Genomic DNA, 19,937 nt, shown 5'->3' with positions numbered 1-19,937 from the left:
TTGGTCTGCTATTTTATCTGAACTTCAACATTTCAACTCGTGTAAAGAGTAGTTGGACCAAAGGGAAGCTGGATCTGAAGATGCAAAAATATGAAATCGATATTAGAACAATATTACGTTTTCATAACTGTGAATAATTATCATTAGTAGCATTGAATAGCATTGCAACAGTCAATAGTTTCCAACCTTAGTCACTACTGAATTAGTCAGGCGGAAAGTAGCGACGAAAACAGTGGTTAGTGAACAGTAGACATCAACTACAACAGTCGATAGTCGTTTTCAGTGTATAGTTAAGCCACGCTAACCATAAGAAATACTTATTATCCATTGGGTAGATAATTTGACCGCCAATGGTAATATAAAAAAACTTTCACGCAAGAAAACCAGATAAATATTATTCGGCCAACAAAAACCTCCAGTTTAAAAGGAATTTTCTAATCATTCCTCGTCAGGGCGACATAATTCGTACCTCTGATACCATCCGAATGAAATCAAACACCTCCATAATCAAACAGCGTCGATCCCCCGCCGTCTTCGACTGAACAAACATCACCGCTGGGCGGGACGCGTAGCCCGATCCTGAGTAACTGGCGCGTCTTCCAGAATCTTTATTAAACCTTTAAGCCGGATCGTTCTATCGGAAAATTGATTTTCTACCAGATAAATTTAGCCATCAAAGCGGGGATAATAGCCGCACGTCAATCAGGCGTCGCGACGCCCGACGTCGGCTTGCGGCCGATTCCCAGCGAACGCGGGCGATCTGACGGTGCCGATCTTTTGCCCGGATGTCTCAGCCTAAAATGGTAAACGGTACGGTTGGATAATATGTATTATGCAATATATATTTGGATCTTACGTTAATTAGACTGTGTGTTAATTTCTTTTGTTCTATAACATTAAATAAAACCGCGTTATTGTAACACGTATCATTTTAAAGTTATGATAAATAAAAATACGAGGGGGAACCAAATATTTTTTTTATATATTTTAAAGTCTCCTTTTACCAACTATGGGTTTATCTGGACTGCGCCTAAGTTTTACGTGGGCTCCGAACCACGGTCCTCAGCATTAAGCCTACCGACTGGTGAGTAACCAACTTTAGAAATCATACCGGGAGACATCCGGTCTTAACCAGCCTGATTGCTGGCGTGACTGGGATCATTTTCCTTGTCGGATTTTATACTCTTGCCTAGAACATTCACAAATATTAAACAATCACAAACATAAATTTACGATCATGCCCCAGCAGGATTCGAACCCACGGTTATCGCAACAGTAGGAGGACCGTCCCATCGCCTTTACTACTGCGCCACCAAGCCGGCTGGGGAATCAAATATAAACAGTAATTTTACTATTTAGCTTAGCACGTAATTCTTATCTAGAAAATCCGATGATCCGAGTATTCTTAGGTGTATGAGGAGGGGGGAAACATCTGATGCACAACATACCTTCATAAAGATTTTAACCAATGAAGGAGTTACGAACATAAATTTACGATCATGCTCCAGCAGGATTCGAACCCGCGAAGAAAAGAATTTCACGTGTTGATAAAATATTGCTTTTTGAAGCGAAAAAATACAGTTGAAGCAAAAACTTGGCTTCATGCCGAGTTTCCGGATACTGCCCCAGGAAAATCAACCACCAAGGATTGGTATGCTAAGTTTAGACGTGGTGAAATGAGCACCGAAGGCGGTGAACGCAGTGGACACCCAAAAAAGGTTGTTACCGATGAAAACATTTAACAAATCCACAAAATGATTTTGAATGACCTTAAATTGAAATTGAATGAAATAGCAGACACTCTAAAGTTATCAATGGAACGTGTACATCATATCATTCACGAATATTTGGGTATCAGAAAGCTCTGTGTAAAGTGGGTGCCGCGCGAGCTCACTTTTGTCCAAAAAAACGACGAGTTGATGATTCAAAGCAGTATTTGAAGATGATCAAGCATAATAAACTCGAGTTTTTGCGTCGATATGTGACAATGGATAAAACATGGCTCCATCATTTCCAATCGACAGTCATCCGAGTGGACTGCACACGATGAACCCGCCCCAAAGCGTGGGAAAACTCAATAGTCGGCTGGAAAGGTTAAGGCGTCTGTATTTTGAGATGTGCATAGAATAATTTTCATTGACTACCTTAAAAAAAGAAGGACCACCAACAGCGACTATTACATAGCGTTATTGGACCGTTTAAAGGACGAAATCACCGAAAAAAGGCCGCATTTGAAGCAAAAAAAAGTTATGCTTAACCAAGACAATGTACCACCGTGTCACAAGTCAGTAAAAAAGATGGTAAACATCCATGAATTGGGCCTCGAATTGCTTCCTCATCCACCGTATTCTCCAGATCTGGCCCCCAGCTACTATTTCCTGTTCTTAGATCCCAAATCCTCGCTGGGAGGAAATTTTCGTCGAATGAAGAGGTACTCGCCGAAACTGAAGCCTATTTTGAAGAATAGAACAAATCGTACCACAAAAATGGTATCGAAAAGTTGGAGGGTCGCTATAATCAGTGTATCACCCTTGAAGGGAATTATGTTGAATAAAAAAAACTAATTTTACCCAAAAATGTGTTTTACTATGACAGGCCGAGGACTTTTCAATTGACCTGTTATATTTATTTCCAGCAGCGAAAATTCCATATTTACCTTTAGTCTGAAGCCATTAAATAGGAGTGCCCTCTCCTAGGCGCTGATGCAATTTTTCCAATCACCTTTTTATCGACTATTCCGGGCACATGCATATAGCACCGCGCATAGGTGCAAATCATTGGAATTTCGAGCGCGCATTATCGGTAAACGTCGACGCCATTGGAATTATTAAAATCGCTTTTATGGAGAATACGGAAGGTGTATATTTTTCATTCCGGCAGGTAGGACGGAACAAAATATTTTATGGAGACAACAATAATAACTATAAAAATCGAATGCCATTTGATGCTTATAGTTCGGCTTTTATAATATATTTTACTGGCTGTAAAATGTTTTTAAATGTTTGTAGTGTTGCGTATATCAGTAACAAATATACCAAATGTCCAAATCCCTAATTATCGGTAATATAAAAATATATTTTCAATAAAAATGTTATGTTGTTTTAGTCACCTCAAACTCTTGGACTTTTACTGACTGGACCTACAGCTTAACGTGAGCTCCGATGGTCCTCGGCACTAAGCCTATCAACTGGCGAGTGGCCAACATTAGAACTCATCCCAGAAGACATCCGGTCTTATCCAGCCTGGTTACTGGCGCGACTGGGATCATTTTCCTTGTCGGATTTTGCATTCTTGCCTAAGGACGATCACAAATATTAGGCAATCACAAACATAGATTTTACGACCATGCTTTAGTACGATTCGAAGCCGCGACTATCGCAACAGTAAGAGGACCGCCCTGTCACCTATACCACTGCTCCATCAAGCCGGCTCAATATATAAGTTTCTTATATGAATATTAATTTCTCTAAATATGTTAGGTGTTTGCATGCGAAGTATTAATGTTAACATTTATATAATTGTTAGATTCGATAGATCTTTACATAATAAGACATAATATACAAGATAACAGTTTTCCATTTAGTATTATTGAGTTATTCAGTGTACACAAATGCTAACCATGTAGGCTCAAAACTACATTTGATTTGAAGCATTTGCTACCAAAGCCTATCGAGGATTTAAAAGTTGTTATTGTAACGTTAATGACAAAGATTTCAAGGACTAAACGCGATCGAAGACGATAAATTGAAAGACTTATTGGACCGTTGACATCGAAACTGACACCGAATATTAATGGCCGTAAGGTGTTTCTCTGGATATGATGGCTGAAATCGTTAAATAAAACATTAGTGGAGATGGCTAACAACGCAAATTGAGCGACATATAAGTATAAGATGTACAATAAGGACTATCAACAGACACAAAGGCGATGGGTGTTATATGACAATGCTCGACAACTATTTCAACTTCTTCAGATCCATACAACATGCAGATACAGTAGTTTTATTGGTATACGGCTTCGAAATTGCTTCTTTTTTTGTTATTCTGGTTGTCTTACGACATTCCAAGATGATATAACATTTTCCCATCATACGTGAGCGGACAATGAGTTACAACCCTTTAAAATCAACTGCAAAATTTAAAGGTTTATAAAAAATTCTAAAATATTTAATAAATATCTTTGTCGAAAAAAATATTGATATAGATAATCGATATTGTTTGATACTGTTATATCGGTCAAAAAATATCGATATACCATACCTAATTCATCTAATACTGAATGAGGCATGTTTGCAACCGGTAAAAAGTATCAGAGTGATATTTAACGAAATGTTATATTGATACGCTTCAAATCTTCTGAAAAAACATCGATATATCAATTTATTTGAAAAATTACTACTCAAAAAATCAAAAAGTTTTTTAAGTAATAAATATCGGTTTCTAATATGTGTCTCATGATCTAATATCTATATATCGATATTTTTTAAGTTTACAGTGTACTTTTAGTAGCAGAAGAGTGAAATGTACTCTAGTGTTACTTATGGTGTTATAGTATGGCGATGGGTGTGATATAAAACGCTGGATAATAAAATGTTGTGGTTGTGAGCCTGGCTGAGTCATAATTATTGATAAACTATACAGGGCATGTCCGATAATTGCCACGGGTGATGTTTATCACTAACTCGTCGAGTCGTTGATTCAAAATCGAATCATGCAAAATGCTATGGTAAATGTTGGTACTATTGGTGATGGAACATGGAATTGTTGATTAATTAATATTAGAAGGAGGTGCGGAAAGAAAAGTTTTAGCATAGCTTATTTAATTCTCTTAACACTCAATAACTCGCCTAACGGATATGTCATTGCTTCTTTAGGGTATTTTATACAGCTCGATGAATAGAGACAAAACGAAATAAAACAGTTATAATTTACATGATGCGATGATGAACGATAGTCAGACACTGAATGATCGAAAGTACCCTTCAATAGCATCCTAGATAAACGTCTCGGGATTGCCAGATAATCCTTATCGATTATATTTCTGGGTATTTTGTGGACAGTTATCCTATGATGTAAAATTACCGACACACGGCATGCCTCAAGATTGCTACACTTAAATATTCTGTACAAACTTATAATTTTCGATGTGAAAGACAGTAGGTCGAAAAAGTTTGAAGATGCGAAACTGTAAGAGTTATTCGATGAAGACGCAACTCGAACTCAAACACAGTTGGCAGGAGCGTTAAGTGTGGGCCAAGAAGCGACTAGCGACTGGTTACGAGTAATGGGGAAAATCCAATAGATGGGAAGATGGGTGCCTCATCAACTGAATGGCAAGCAAATAAAAAACCGGAAAATCGCCTGTGAAATGTTGCTCAAATATATGGTCGAAATTCCCTTCTGCATCGAATAATAACGGGTGAAAAAAAGTGGATGTTATCGCACCCGCCGTACTCTCCGGAGCTTGCCCTGTCCGACTATCAATTTTTCGCATCAATGGGACACACGATTGCAGAGCAGCACGTCGCCAATTTCGAAGAAATTAGAAAATGTTTCTGCATCGAATGATTTTGCTCAAAGGGCAAACTAGTTATTTTGGGATGGTACCCATAAATTGCCCTAAAGATGCGAAATATGTATAGGATCAAATGGCCAACATTTTGAATAAATATATTTTTCAGTTTCTTGAAAATTATGTGTTTCTTTTTTCGACAAACTTACTGTTACATTTGGCGAGGTTGGAGTGAAGAAATATCGATATTGTTAAAAATAAGTATCGATATTATTCTCTGCGGTCGACGTTGAGGTGAGGTTGGAGTGAATAAATATCGATGTTCTTCTATTTATTATCTTCTATATCGAATTCTATTTATTATTATATTCTAAGTTATTCTGTACATACGTCTTTTAAATTTGTGACATCAAAACGTCGCAATGTTGCCGCATCAACTCTGAGTTTTAGTTCAGTTTGGCTTTGACATACAACAGAATTTAAATCTAAATAAACTATTTGAACAAAAATGTTATAAAATATAATTAATTTTAACATTATAGTACAATTACAGTTAATTATACAGCCACAATGGTTTATAGGTTAGAGTTATAACCTCTTATCACTATTGTTTCAAGAATTTTGCATACGTCTGGCAACCGGACGACTTTGACAGGCTCATTCGTTTACGTGTTGGAACTAATCAGACAGCATTGTGTCTCTTTTTAACTAGAATAAAATGAGAAGGAAAATATTGTCTGATGTTAAAACGAATTTACAAATTGCGGCAGGCAATACATTAAACATCTTGATGACGTATATACAAAAAATAGTAGTTTGAAAAGAGTATAGTCGATCTGTAGCCCAACAATATACTCAAATCAGAATGAATGTTTTAGCCAATCGCCACACCAACACGACGTTTCTCGCGCCGTATAACTTAGGAACCTAATCGCGCTTTACCGGTTGCATAATTATCTGAACCGATGCCGACAGCGATCGCGACGTCGAAGACCGGATCCGATATCGATCCGGGCGCCAGCAACAATTTTCCGAAACGGCACCAGAATACGAAAGAAAAAAACGCGCGCGCGTGTGTAATTAGATCCAGAAAAAGCGGAGAGAGAGCAACAGAAAGGAGATTTATTGAGATTTCGTCGGTCTTATTTAAATTTATTTGGACCGCAGGAAGCGAAATTGATTTATTTACACCGGTACGGCGTTTTTTTTTACCCTCTTTCTTCCGAAATCATTCATCATCGGCGTTCACCTTTATATTACTGTGTAATTTTTACGCCGGTTTTTCTCGCTCTGGCTCGCCCTGGGTGGGTTTTAATATTGGCGTTTTGTTTGCACCTTGAAAGGAAAATCTCGATGTTTCTTTTTTCGTTTTTACTGGAAATATTAAAAGTTTATTGTTTAATGTAAGTGTTGAGTCTTCTTTTTACGGACGAGGGTTTACCTAAAGTGGACCTATTGCTTAAAAGTGGGTTCCGAACCACGGTCCTTGGCATTCAGCCTACCGACTGGACAGAGACCAACCTAGAGACCGTCCTAGAAGGAACATCCGGTCTTACGCAGCCTAGTTACAGAAGTGACTGAGATGGTTGTTCCTTGTTGGAGTTTCCACCGTTGCCTATAAAAACATAAAGTACTAACATGCTCTAGCAGGATACTCGCTACAGTTAGAGGACTGTCCTGTAGCCTTGACTACTGCCCCAAGTTATTATTCAACATATAACCATGGATTCAGATAAGTTTAAGTATCTGAAACACGTTATCTATTTAGTTTAAATATAGGTAATGATTATAGAGATACTACCAAGCCATTTGAATTTTAATATAAGCGGAAGTTGACAAATCGACATCTCAAATGGGATCAAATTCTTCAAAATCAAGATCATGGGACGTTGAAAGATTGTTTGAAATTGTTTGAATGCAGAATAGATCGAGTACCAGATAAAATTTTGGGTTATTTCGCTTTTTTTCATTGACAATCTTGCTTTTAAAGGCAGAACCAAGCAAAAATATGGTTATCTATATCATTTGTAAATTTTTATTATCACATTACTTGCATTACTGCAACATTGTTGTAGAGCTCATGATGTATTTTGGTCTGCCGTAGTTATAACAAAATAATGCTAATAAACAGTCGTCCTCAGAAATATTAAACTGCATTTCTATATTGATTGTATTTCAATATTTATTAAGTGTTTCATCATCGGAAAAATGATTTCGCCCTAAGTGAAAACATAAAACATTGGAAACGTTTGAAATTAATGTCTAAATTAGACATTTACTATAATTTGAATGAAATGAATGAAACTTCGTAATTCGTCAGTCTGTTACCTATGTTAACCAGTAGGCGTTGTTCAGATAAACCTTAGATTGTAAGTATAACAAATTCTAATCAAATGCAATACGCTATTCATCAAACAGCATTACCGAAACGCTTCGGCAAGATCAAAGAGATTTATTTATCAATCAATAATAAGGCCACAAAAAGCAATCATCATGTTAACATATATATTTAATGCCTGTTTAGGGCTGAAGCATGTGAATGCTTTAAAGTGGCACAAATAATTATGCTCAAAAAAACTGACAAACCTGCAGAACAAGTCGAATCTTACAGGCCTATTTCGCTACTACCTGCAATATCAAAGCTATTTGAGAAACTGATATTTAAACGTGTTAAACATTTGGTAACAATACCAGATTTCCAGTTTGGTTTTGGAAATTATCATTCAACAAACGATCAAGTGCACAGAGTAACTGCGGCTATTGAAAGAGCGTTTGAGGAAAAGAAATACTGCCCTGCAATATTCCTGGATGTCTCACAAGCTTTTGATCGGGTTTGGCATTTGGGATTAATCTGTAAGATGAGCAAATTGTTACCGGGTAACTATTGTCAATTGCTGGAGTCATATTTATTCGGAAGAAAATTTAGAGTATCGTACGAAATGGCGTTCTCGACACTTAAAAATATCTCGGCTGGGGCTCCACAAGGTAGCGTCTTAGAACTCTCCTGTATCTGCTCTACACTGCTGACATTCCAATAACAAAAAAAACACTTCTTGGAATCTTTGCTGACGACACAATTATTATGGCAAAAGATATATCTCTGTCTAGGGCAATAGAAAAAGTGGAAGTGACAGTCAACAAAATCTACAAATGGACGAAAGATTGGAAAATTCAACTTAATAGCTCCAAATCTGTCTACGTTAATTTTGCATTAAGGCGAAATAATAAAAACTTAATTATATCACTCAATGGATGCCCGATTCCTCAAGCAGAATCAGCTAAATACCTTGGAATCCATTTTGATGGTAGATTAAATTGGAAGCATCACGTTAGACAAAAAGCAAAACACATTAGAACCAAAATAAAACAACTATACTGGATAGTCGGAAGATACTCTCAACTTGATCTAAAATCAAAAAGGTTGATCTATAATACAATTATAAAGCCAATCTGGACCTATGGGGTGCAAATATAGGATTGTACTAAAAATTCAAATTAACTAGTCATACAACGCTGTCAAAAAAAGGATTTATTACCAATGCCTATCGCTACGTAACCAACGAAGAACTGCACAATGACCTGGATATCAAATGGATTTGCGAAGTTATCCAAGATTTCGACTTGAAACACGAAAGAAGATTACTAAATCATACTAACGTGGAAGCAATACAACTGCTGGACGGCGCGCAGGATGTCAGGAGATTGAAGCGAACAAAACCCTACGAACTTATATAAAGTGTATCCATTTAGTGTAAACTATAGCTATAAGTTATTATAATTTTATAATTGAGGAATACATACTGATGTATTTTCTCGCACTCGTCTTGCTTGTTAATTAATCCAAGTACATCGGAAAAGTAGTAATAAATTAATTGTAAATTAAGCGTATCTAATAAAGATGTTATAAAAAATAATAATAAAGCCACTTTGGACTTATAGGGTGCAAATGTGGGGTTGCACTAAAGTCGATTAATTACCAATGCTTATAGCTAGATAATCAACAAATAACTCCATGACGACACCAGGATGTTAAATAGATTCACGAAGTTATCCAAGATTTCGCCGTAAGACATTAAGATTATTAAATCACAGCAACGTGGAAGCAATACAGCTACTAGACGACACTCTGGATATCAGAATATTGAATCCAACCAAACCACACAAACTTGTATAAAATGTTTAAAGTTACTAGTGAATTTAGCGTAAGTGCACTCAATTTCCTTGTACCAAAATAAAACAACTATGCTGGTTAGTCGGAAGATACTATCATCTTGATATAAAATCAAAGAGATTGATTTATCAGACAATCATAAAGCCAATTTGGACCTACGGGGTGACAATATGGGGTTGTACTAAAAATTCAAATCGACTAGTCATCAACGCTCTTAAAACAAAATTCTTCGATTAATTACCAATGCCTATCGCTACGTAACCAACGAAGAACTGCACGATGACCTGGAAATCAAATGGATTTGCGAAGCTATCCAAGATTTCGCCTTGAAACACGAAAGAAGATTACTAAATCATACTAACGTGGAAGCAATACAACTGCTGGACAGCGCGCAGGATGTCAGGAGATTGAAGCGAACAAAACCATGCGAACTTATATAAAGTGCATACATTTAGTGTAAACTATAGCTTTAGTTATTATAATTTTATAATTGGGGAATACACATTGGTGTATTTATCTCGCACTCGTCTTGCTTGTGAATTAATCCAAGTACAAATTAAATGTAGTAATAAATTAATTTATAGTTAAGATTGTACTAAGCATATCTAATATATATGTTATCAAAAAAAATCTTTCATGTGTATAATTACAATAAGACTGTATCTAAAAGACGACACCGCATAAAAATCTCCCTTCAAAAAATAATCACAAAATAAGGATAAAAGTGGTCCTCATGAAGTAAAAGTGTCCTCTTTTAAGAAACATACAGGCTTACAGACTAAAAATCGTCGATACATAATTCCTCAATTATTTGAGATCTCGGTAATATTTTATAATACGAATATAAACCATTTAAGACGAATTTTACGACAAAATATCAAGAGAGTTTCAAAAAGTTCTATTTAAATCAGGCCCCAGGATACGATTCTTAAGATATTTTTATCTTTGCTCCTCGCCAACTTCCCCCGTTCTACACGAGAAAACCCTTTTGTACTTCCCGGATTTAATTGGCTGGTATAATAATATTTTATAAAAGGAACCAGATCGCGGGGATTTCTTTCGTACCGTCGAGAACAAACCGACCAAAAAGAAGGACGTCAATGTGGATTCAGGTCGGCTCCATGAGAGAGCTTGCTCCTAGCTCGCTGCAACAGTTTGAAATTGCATTGCACGTTAAAACAATTTGCCTTTTTATTGTGGAAATCGTCTTGGTCCTTGCCTTTTTAAGCGACAGAAGAATTGTGAGGGAGAGAATTGGTTTTAGATTCTTTCATTTGCCACTTGCTTTCTTAAAATTATAATGAATGTCATTTTTAGGTTCAAAATCCAATTAAATTTCTACCAAGTTATATAATGGTGATTGTAATTAACTTCGGAAATTTTTTAAAATTATGGATTGATAATGGGGAAAAATTACAGTCCGACGGAATAAACTGCGGTCTGTACAGTGAATACACCAAAATGGTCCATATTTAATCGTCAGTCATAATACGGTAGCAATATCTTCTCCTTTTGGATATTTCTCCCGCTGTAAGCGTCTGGAAACAGTTGACTCATTAACTGCTAAGTTCTTTGAGAGTTTGAATTACGCGTTTGTCGAATAAGTCGTGTTATACTTTGTCTTGGAATTGTTTGGTCATATAGACATCACCTTACGTTCCTTGTGCTTGATGGACTGTTCAATGTGTTTGATGGACTTCAGCAGGTTATTCAAATCAAAGAACAAACGAAAAATTAATGTCGAAAATGCTAGTTTTAGCATTCCGTGATTAGAGCCTGTATATACCGAATAACTCAATAATAAATAGAAGACAGGCAGTTTCTAATACAGAGAAATATTAAAACCGTTGAATTTTAACAATTAAATGATACAATAGCTGTTTACATTAATATTTCGCCTTTTCATTAACATTTTTATCGCTGATTGAAATAAGACGAAAGCGCAAGAATATTTTATGCACTATTTTTGTTTGAAATAGTTTCTATTAATGGTATTCGCCATCGAAACAAATATCGATATTTCGATATATCGATTTTTAAAAATATCGATAATTCGTTTTCAATATTTATATCCGAGAAGAACGCATATCGAGATTTGCAACATTTGCAAAACATTTGCAACAAGTATAAAAAATATCGATAATTTACAAAAAACATATCGATATTTTTAAGAAAAAATTAAAATAGTGAAATATTAGCCTAAAAAATATATATTTATTCTAAACTATTTAAAGAGTAGTGGTATTTTGATAGACCTTTAGAATTAAATGCCAATGTTAAAGACTTATAAAAAATTATATGTATTTTGAAAAAACACAGAAAAATATCGGCCAAAAAAATCGATACTTTTTCTGCATCCCTTGTTTCTATGCGACTTTAAAGGTAACAATGTTAAGAAAATATTTTGTGTTACATATTTGGGAAATCAAGAAAGCTATAGGAGAATAATCCTAATATATATATAATCAACAACTGATTCTATCAATAGTTCGACAAAATAGTAGTTTCAAAACAAGTTTCAATTTTGTTGTAAATTCAAGCAAATTCGTCTTGCGCAAAATAATCGCATGATTAGGACTGAAATTGGTAAACCACTGCTAAATACTAGCTGCTTGCATATATTATCATCAAAATTATTCACGTCAATGTTTGTAAAAACATAGTTGAATCTTTTTTAGTTCCATTTAGTTATAAACAATACAAATAGCGCTCTTACGTCAACATGTTCAACATAACAGAAATTGTTTAATATGAAAAGCTCCCACGTGGACTAATTAGAGGATATTTTTGATGAAGACTTGTATCAAATACTTTAGAAATATCTGAATCATCGAAAGCTGATTTATAAGAAAATGATATTGTGAGGATAATTTTTAATTTGTTACCTGCTGTATCAACGACCATCAATAAGAGGAATTTTGTATTGTATTACCTCCAGTGATGAAATATTACTATTACAATAATTATAGGCACAGAAAATAATTTGTTATGTAAAGTAAACTACAAATATCAGTTACAAATCCAATATACTAGAGCGTGAAATTCATGATATCAAAAGGGCAAGATTGCTACAACTAAATAAAATGTACTGAGTACAATTAGAGCGAATAAATCGTTCAATGAAAAAGAAGTCGGGAGTGACACTGTGAAAGACATGGTATGGTCATTTTTTCAGTAACAAATAACTTAAAAAACGGTAACTTCTCTTTGGAAATGCTCAAATAACCCGTTTCTCACTAGCTCTATTTTCCAGATACTGTCTTATCTATTATAACTTCTTAAAACTAATGGAATAAACCAGTTTTGTTTATCGAAAAAATGTTTAAATATATAATAATATCACATGCAAAATAACATAATCTTAAATACAAACAATAGTCTTATAAATTAAACTAAAATTTGAATAAAAATGACCTATATACAAAATAATTTTGAACAGACTATATATTAGATTTATAGATTGAGATACATTTATATTTGTCGTTTTTGTTGACTTGGTGAATAAATTATTGTTTTTATTTCACCAACATATGAAAGCTTTTAAGGCTGGTGAACAGAGTACTGGCAAACCGATCGTGCTGTATACGAATATACTGACTTACCAGTTCAAGTGCTTACCATACAGTTGCTTTGCGAAATAATAACATCTATTACTCACCTGTAACAAAAAAAAATGTTATTAATATTTCATTCTAACGTTATAAATTAAAAATGGTAAAACTAGCAATCATTTTGTATATTTATTAATACATATAATGTACACATTTTCTCAATAAATGTATTTTTAATGCAAATAAGTAGTCACAATACATGCAGCCACCTATTATATATATGACTGTAGAAAATCATCGTGATGTTATTAATTGTCTTTCATTAATGTTTGGAATCATTTACAAACTAGAACGAAAATGTTCTGTCCCTTGAATTTTACGTCATTTCGGCGACCCAAACAACCCACTAAACGTCATAAATAAAAATGTGTCCGAAGGAAGGAAACTTGCTAGTAAAACTTTTCTAGTTAATCATGTCACCGGGATACATCCTGAGAAAAAAAAATGAGGTAAAAGCACGCGGAGAAACTCCCACAAACTTTGCTTATTTCCGGTTAAAGACGACATCCTGGTAAATATGTCACCAATTAATCGAAGTAGCTTACATATGATGATATAGCTCAAGAACTTTTTTTTTAATTTAAAAACCAGGGGACCTCATTACAATACGTCTAAATTTTTGTGAATAAAGTGAGAATCACTGTAGCAGAATTATAATTAAATCTTCCATATTTAAATACGAAATATAAAATATCTTTAAGTGAGTAAAATTTATATAAAAGAAAATAATCTTCCTATAATTCCTAATGAGAGACCTTGTCTTTTATTATATAAACACATTTTTTATATTTGGATAGCGTTCAGGGATAGTCAACTCTTTGCTTTTATTGTTTAGCATTATGTGGTTGATGACTATCCCTGTTCGCAATACATTAAAATCATATTCAGCAGAAAAACGAGAAAAAAATAACAAAGTAAATGTTACTACAAACAAACAAAATATCTGTTCAAGTAAATTTAGAAGTCAATAGAAATAAATGAACGACCATAAGCTAACACAAATTTTCACTAAAACTCACAAAATAAATAAAAATCCTATTCAGATAAGTCATAATAGGTCACTCATGTCAATTTTTGCACAGTAACCAGGATATCCAGGACATACAGTACATATATAAATAGTGTCTTTTCTTTTTTTTTTTTGTAAATAAAAATTTTTACATTACGTTCTCATTAGGTTTCCTGCTTTCTTTACAATATACAACTATAAGTTACACTTTTAAGTTTTAATTTTTGAATTATAAATACCGAATATGTATTTGTATTTCCATTGCGTATATTAATTAGAAATAACTCAAGTATTACCCAGTCTTGGTTTATAAATAAGTATACATGTTTAAATTATGCAAAGGCTGATACTTATATATCTGGTGTGGGCACCATTGAGTGTTTTAAATTGTCATTCCATGTCATCCACATTTTCGTTGGAAAAATGGCATTGCTGTATTAGCAGAATGTTCTATATACTAATATCTTTTAAACACAATATAGTATCCCTTCATTTAATAAATATTACTAAGGATATGGGACTTCAAAACCTTCCGATGACAGACATCGAAATCAAGCAGTCCTAAACCTGTTGAATATGAAGTTCTTTGATATATACCACCAACCATATTTTGGTTTTAAATAATTTTAACTCGCAGTTAGTTTACCTCTGTGCATGTTGACTAAAGATTGATATAACACATCATAACAGTAGGGATGAATTATAAAACCGTCAAGAGCTTTTAACCTTTAGTTTTCAGAGCCCAACCGCGCTAACCTTTTTATCTTTTAATTAGTTATTATTTCTCCAAGTGTTGCGCGAGTCAATAAAGGCAATTTTCTGCATTGAACATTGATCGTATATCATCTGTTGTACGATTGAAATAGTCCGCCATTTACTTCCTGGTACAACGGTTACACGGCGGCTAAATACAATAATTTGTTATCATCGTCAAGCTCATCTCAAAGCAAGAAAAGCGGTACTTAAGATTCCAAGACAGGACGTTCACCTGAAGGTTTTGTTTAGTTAAAAAAAAAAACGAGGCGATTCTCATCATCTTTAATGTTTTATTGAGTTATATAATTTTTTATATTTAAAAAGCAGATGGCACATTAATTACAAGTAATTTTTCCTTCATATTATTCTTGAGACCCAGATCTAAGATATCAGGCTGTTGTACTCCACATAAGTTTCAAATGCGGCACAGTTTTCATATATAAATTAACTATACCAAGATGGATGATTTGGATGATTTTTTTGCTCAATCCCCTAGTAGTATATTCTCTATAGGTCCGCTCTGGCTTCAAAATTTGACAATATAACAACAATCTGTTATGGAGTGATAATTCGGAGTATCGTCCAAGCCACCACCACAGTTTTTTTTGAGCCTCATATAGAGTTCTGTTTGTTCTTATTTAATATTCTTTCCATCTGAGCTTGGCATTAGGTATCATATCCAAGTGCTTTGATATATTTTCATACAAAATTAATAAAGAACTAATTATTAGTGGCAGTTGATCTATTTTTTTTGTATTTGAAATCCGCGAATAATAAATGGGCCTGAGAAAGAGAATTATGATTTTCATATGATGTAAAAATTAATTTATTGAAACCAAATATATTCCATTAATACTGCTGTTTCACCATTCTTCAGGTAATAGTCAAAATGCTATTGGTGAAGAATTTCGGTATTGATTTTTGGGTGAAAAATTTGACGTTGCTTTTACAAGCTTTTTGAAAAGAGCTTCAATTTCTATTGACAAGTTTCTGCAAAAAAGATAGCTAAATAGTGTATGTATTGACTATATGGCAGATGCATAAAAACTGCCTGATCAAGCTTTCGCAATTTTTAATGGGTTCCCAATTTGACCGTGGATTGATCATTGGCTGTTTGACCGTAATATGACTGTGGTCGCTAGCTAAGGATTTTATTTCTATTACTGCTACTCGTTGAAGGAGCTAACTTACTATTTTCAATCTTTTTTCATCATTTTAATAACAGAGAAACAAGCTGCAAAAGGTTCCACGTTCAAAAGTTTAGTTGAAGTAGTATACATCAGCGACAATTTTCATGACGAATTATATGTGTCGATATATATATATATATACATATATATATATATATATATATATATATATATATATATATATATATATATATATATATATAATAACAATTGCAACGGAAATCTACCACGAAAAGACTGCTCTCTATTATCGCTTAAATAAACTAATTAAAGTAGGAATTGTTACAACATCCAGCTTATAAGTCAGCTTTACCTTCATCTGAATATCGGGTCTTCTCATATCTAAAAAAATGTTTTCGTCATAGAAGGAAGAAAAGTGATGTAAAGGAATGGGAAGTAAACAGGTACAGTAATATGTTGGTGTCTGAAAACACCCATTGTGCTCGATTGTGCTTTCTACTTTACTGTTTATTAACTTGTCCACAAGATGGATGACAATGATCATTAAAAAAATAGATAACAAAAAAAAACACCAGACTAAAGAGCAAAAGAGTGGTATAAATAAGAATTCTTCAAGTTTGTTGTGTAATATTGACTATATATTAGTTTCTACTAATAATGTATGTATTTTCATCGATATCATGGCTTACTGACCAAAAGACGTATAAATAAATAACCAAATAAATAAATGAGGGTTAAATTAAGAGGTCGAGTTTATAATTAGAACTGTCAGCCGTCACCAGCGAGCCGGTTACCTAATCGATTGGACCCCCTCGTTTAAATTCGCCATTCGCACAGGATTAATTTCCGGAATCAGTTCGTCGTGTAAGTAATTAAACAATATCGGGATCGAATAATTTTTTATCCTACCTGTTGACTACAAGCAAATTTAAATTGTGTAATATCGGCCGTGTTGCCTATCTATTTTAAGTTTGAATAGATAGAGAGTTAGTTATGAGATGTTATGAAGCGAATATTGGGAATGGTTAAGTTTATTGTAAAATACATCATAGAATCAGACATCCAAGTGTTATACAATGTTAAATATAATGCATTAATAATGATGAAACATGGTGATTACGAAATGTAACAGCCCTGTCAAAAGTGGTCGAAGATATCTGGTTGTAACTTCAAATTCCCCCGATGATTCCGGCATTGTTCTACACTTAATATTCACTGAACGCAGTCCATTTATTCCAAGAATAAACATATAGTCTATTCAAAGTTTTTTGTATATACGTTATCAAGATGCTTAATGTATTTTCTGCCGTAATTTGTAAATTCGCTTTAGATTCAGACAATATTTTCCTCCTCATTTTATTCTAGTTAAAAAGAGGCACAATGCTGTCTGAGTTCTAACACGTAAATGAATGAGCCTGTCAAAATCGTTCGGTTGTTGAACGTTTGCAAAATTCTTGAGTAATAGCAATAGTGATAAGACGTTATAACCTATAAACTATTGTGCCTGTATAATTAACTGTAGTTTACTGTAGATGTACTAGAATGTTAAAATAAATTATATTTGATAACATTTTTGTTCGATTATTTATTGTAAATTAAAATGACGTATGTACAAAATAACATTGAATAGACTATATATGTGTTTGGCCCCTACGTTTTGCATGACATAAAGCCATTATGCTATTATAGATAAAATTCATTTGTAATGATATACTCATAAAGACTCATATACTCAAATGTTATCTCCTCATTCCTTATATGCATTAAGTTTTCAATATTTATTTCGTACTTTTTGTCGTGTACAAAGAAAATAACGCTCAATTGATTTGATTCAATTGTCGATCAGAAATCACAGAAGTTCAAGAATAATATTGAACACATTTTTTTAAATTATTTAATTAATATATTGTTACTAGTCGTTTTCGTCTAACCTACAATTTGTCTTTATGTCGGCCCTATCTCCGTCTCTGGTGAAATAATGTTTATACATGTCACTGCTGAATATTTTAATATATGCACCTCACTACACAACACTACACAAAATCAGATGGTTTGATTCTTTTGAGTTTATGTCTTGTTCTGGTGGTATCCAATAGTTGTAATATTTCAATATTCGTGTGAGAATAGAATCTTCCCTCATGTCCCCTTGCAATTCTCTTGAATTCTTGACTGACTGTGGGAATCTGAAGGTCTCGATGTAGATAATCAGTCCTATAGTAGTTGGGTGCACCCGCAATACCTCTCAGGACTTTGTTCTGAAAAATTTGTATTTGATTTATGTTACTCTTTGCAGAACATCCCCATAATTGAAAACCGTATGTCCATTCAATATTTGCTTACATAATAGTAATTTATTTTGTACTGGTAATTGTATTTTCTTCCAATTAGCCAGTAAATTTTACTATATTTCAATTCCAGTTCTTTTCTCCTTTTCTTTATATGTTCCTTCCAGCGAAGTTTTGCATCGAGATTCATTCCAAGATATTTCGATGTTGCCATTCGGAATGATAGTATTATTTAATGTTATGGGTGCTTGTACGGTCTGTTTATAGGTGAACTGCACACGTACAGATTTACTTTAATTAATTCTTATTTTCAAAGCTTGTGTCCAATTGAATAGATTTAATAAGAGTAAACAATATTTATAATAAAAGCATTTTAGTTTCAGTTAAGAAAATATTCAGGAACATTTTCGTAGGCTCAATGTATTAGAATCGATATAATCAATAATTTTTGGCAAGTAAGAGATGAGCTTTCAGCGATGTCTGTCATTTTAAATATTTAATAATATTACTTAATTATTTAATTAATATTATTATAATTAATACTATTACTTATAATATTACGTTACTAATGTAACGATAGCCATTCTCCTATTGCTAATCGCGGGTTCGAATCCAGAGAGGCATAGATGTATTGTATGATAGTGATTGTTGTCAGTAACCATGCCAATAACCAGGCTTGGGTAAGACCGGATATCTTCTGGGATAGTCGCTAAGTTGGTCACCGGCCAGACGGTGGTTTAGGTACATACATACATGATAAGTAGTAGGTCCAGTCCAGAAGAAGCTTTGTTTATACAATAAAAAGGTCTCGTAAGTATAATTAAGTAAAATAATACTATTATATGTCTATAATATTCATATTTAATATTGTTTCATGTTACGTTAACATATTAAGGTGAATCCAAAACAAAACTCATAGACAAACAACCTAATTTCTGTCAGTCATTTTAAGCCTTTTTGTGCCCACGTCTTAGATTAAAAAAATATTTTATTAATGTGACAAACGTAAACAAACAATTAAGGGACCGGGACTAAAAGGGGGGTAGGCTCATTCAATTTTGGGGCTCTTACAAATGGCGGCCATTTTTAACGTTCATCATCGTTTACATAATGAAAGGGGTGGGGGTCATTTGGAGACTGACTCAGTTATCTCTCAAGGCTTAAACATTAATTAAAAACGACGCCATTATTTACGTGTAAATTTGATATAAGATTTTCGTTGCTTATTAAATGACACAAAAGAGAACTGTTATGAGAATCATTTGGTATAACGATAATAAACTACATGTATATATTGCAAAATGAGGATAGATATTTTTCGATTATTTAGATCTCTTTTTGTGATATTAATCCAAGAATTTCAATCTATGAAGCTAGTGTGGTTGAATTCTTTCTCGAAAAGTTTTTTTTAGTATCTTGGGATACAATATTATAGAAAACCA

The 19,937-nt window shown here is 33.7% G+C and overlaps 1 protein-coding gene across 16 annotated transcripts in view; it reads right to left on the bottom strand.

The window, feature by feature from the left end:
• Window positions 1-19,937, bottom strand: part of heph (polypyrimidine tract-binding protein 1 heph) — a 953,472-nt gene that overhangs the window by 174,340 nt on the left and 759,195 nt on the right. For 2 of the 16 annotated variants that reach the window (XM_076409835.1, XM_076409836.1), the window contains one exon: window positions 13,286-13,341. The exons of the other annotated variants lie outside the window; for them this stretch is intronic. The gene's annotated coding sequence lies outside the window, so the exon portion shown is untranslated. The remainder of the gene's footprint in view (window positions 1-13,285; window positions 13,342-19,937) is intronic. 16 annotated transcript variants of the gene reach the window in all.

This window comes from Rhynchophorus ferrugineus, unplaced genomic scaffold, assembly GCF_030347505.1.
Source record: "Rhynchophorus ferrugineus isolate W39M unplaced genomic scaffold, kcgeb_rfMv2 rfM7, whole genome shotgun sequence".
Lineage (NCBI taxonomy): Eukaryota > Metazoa > Arthropoda > Insecta > Coleoptera > Curculionidae > Rhynchophorus > Rhynchophorus ferrugineus.
The sequence above is the reverse complement of the archived record's forward strand: the minus strand, read 5'-3'. Positions and strand labels throughout refer to the sequence as shown.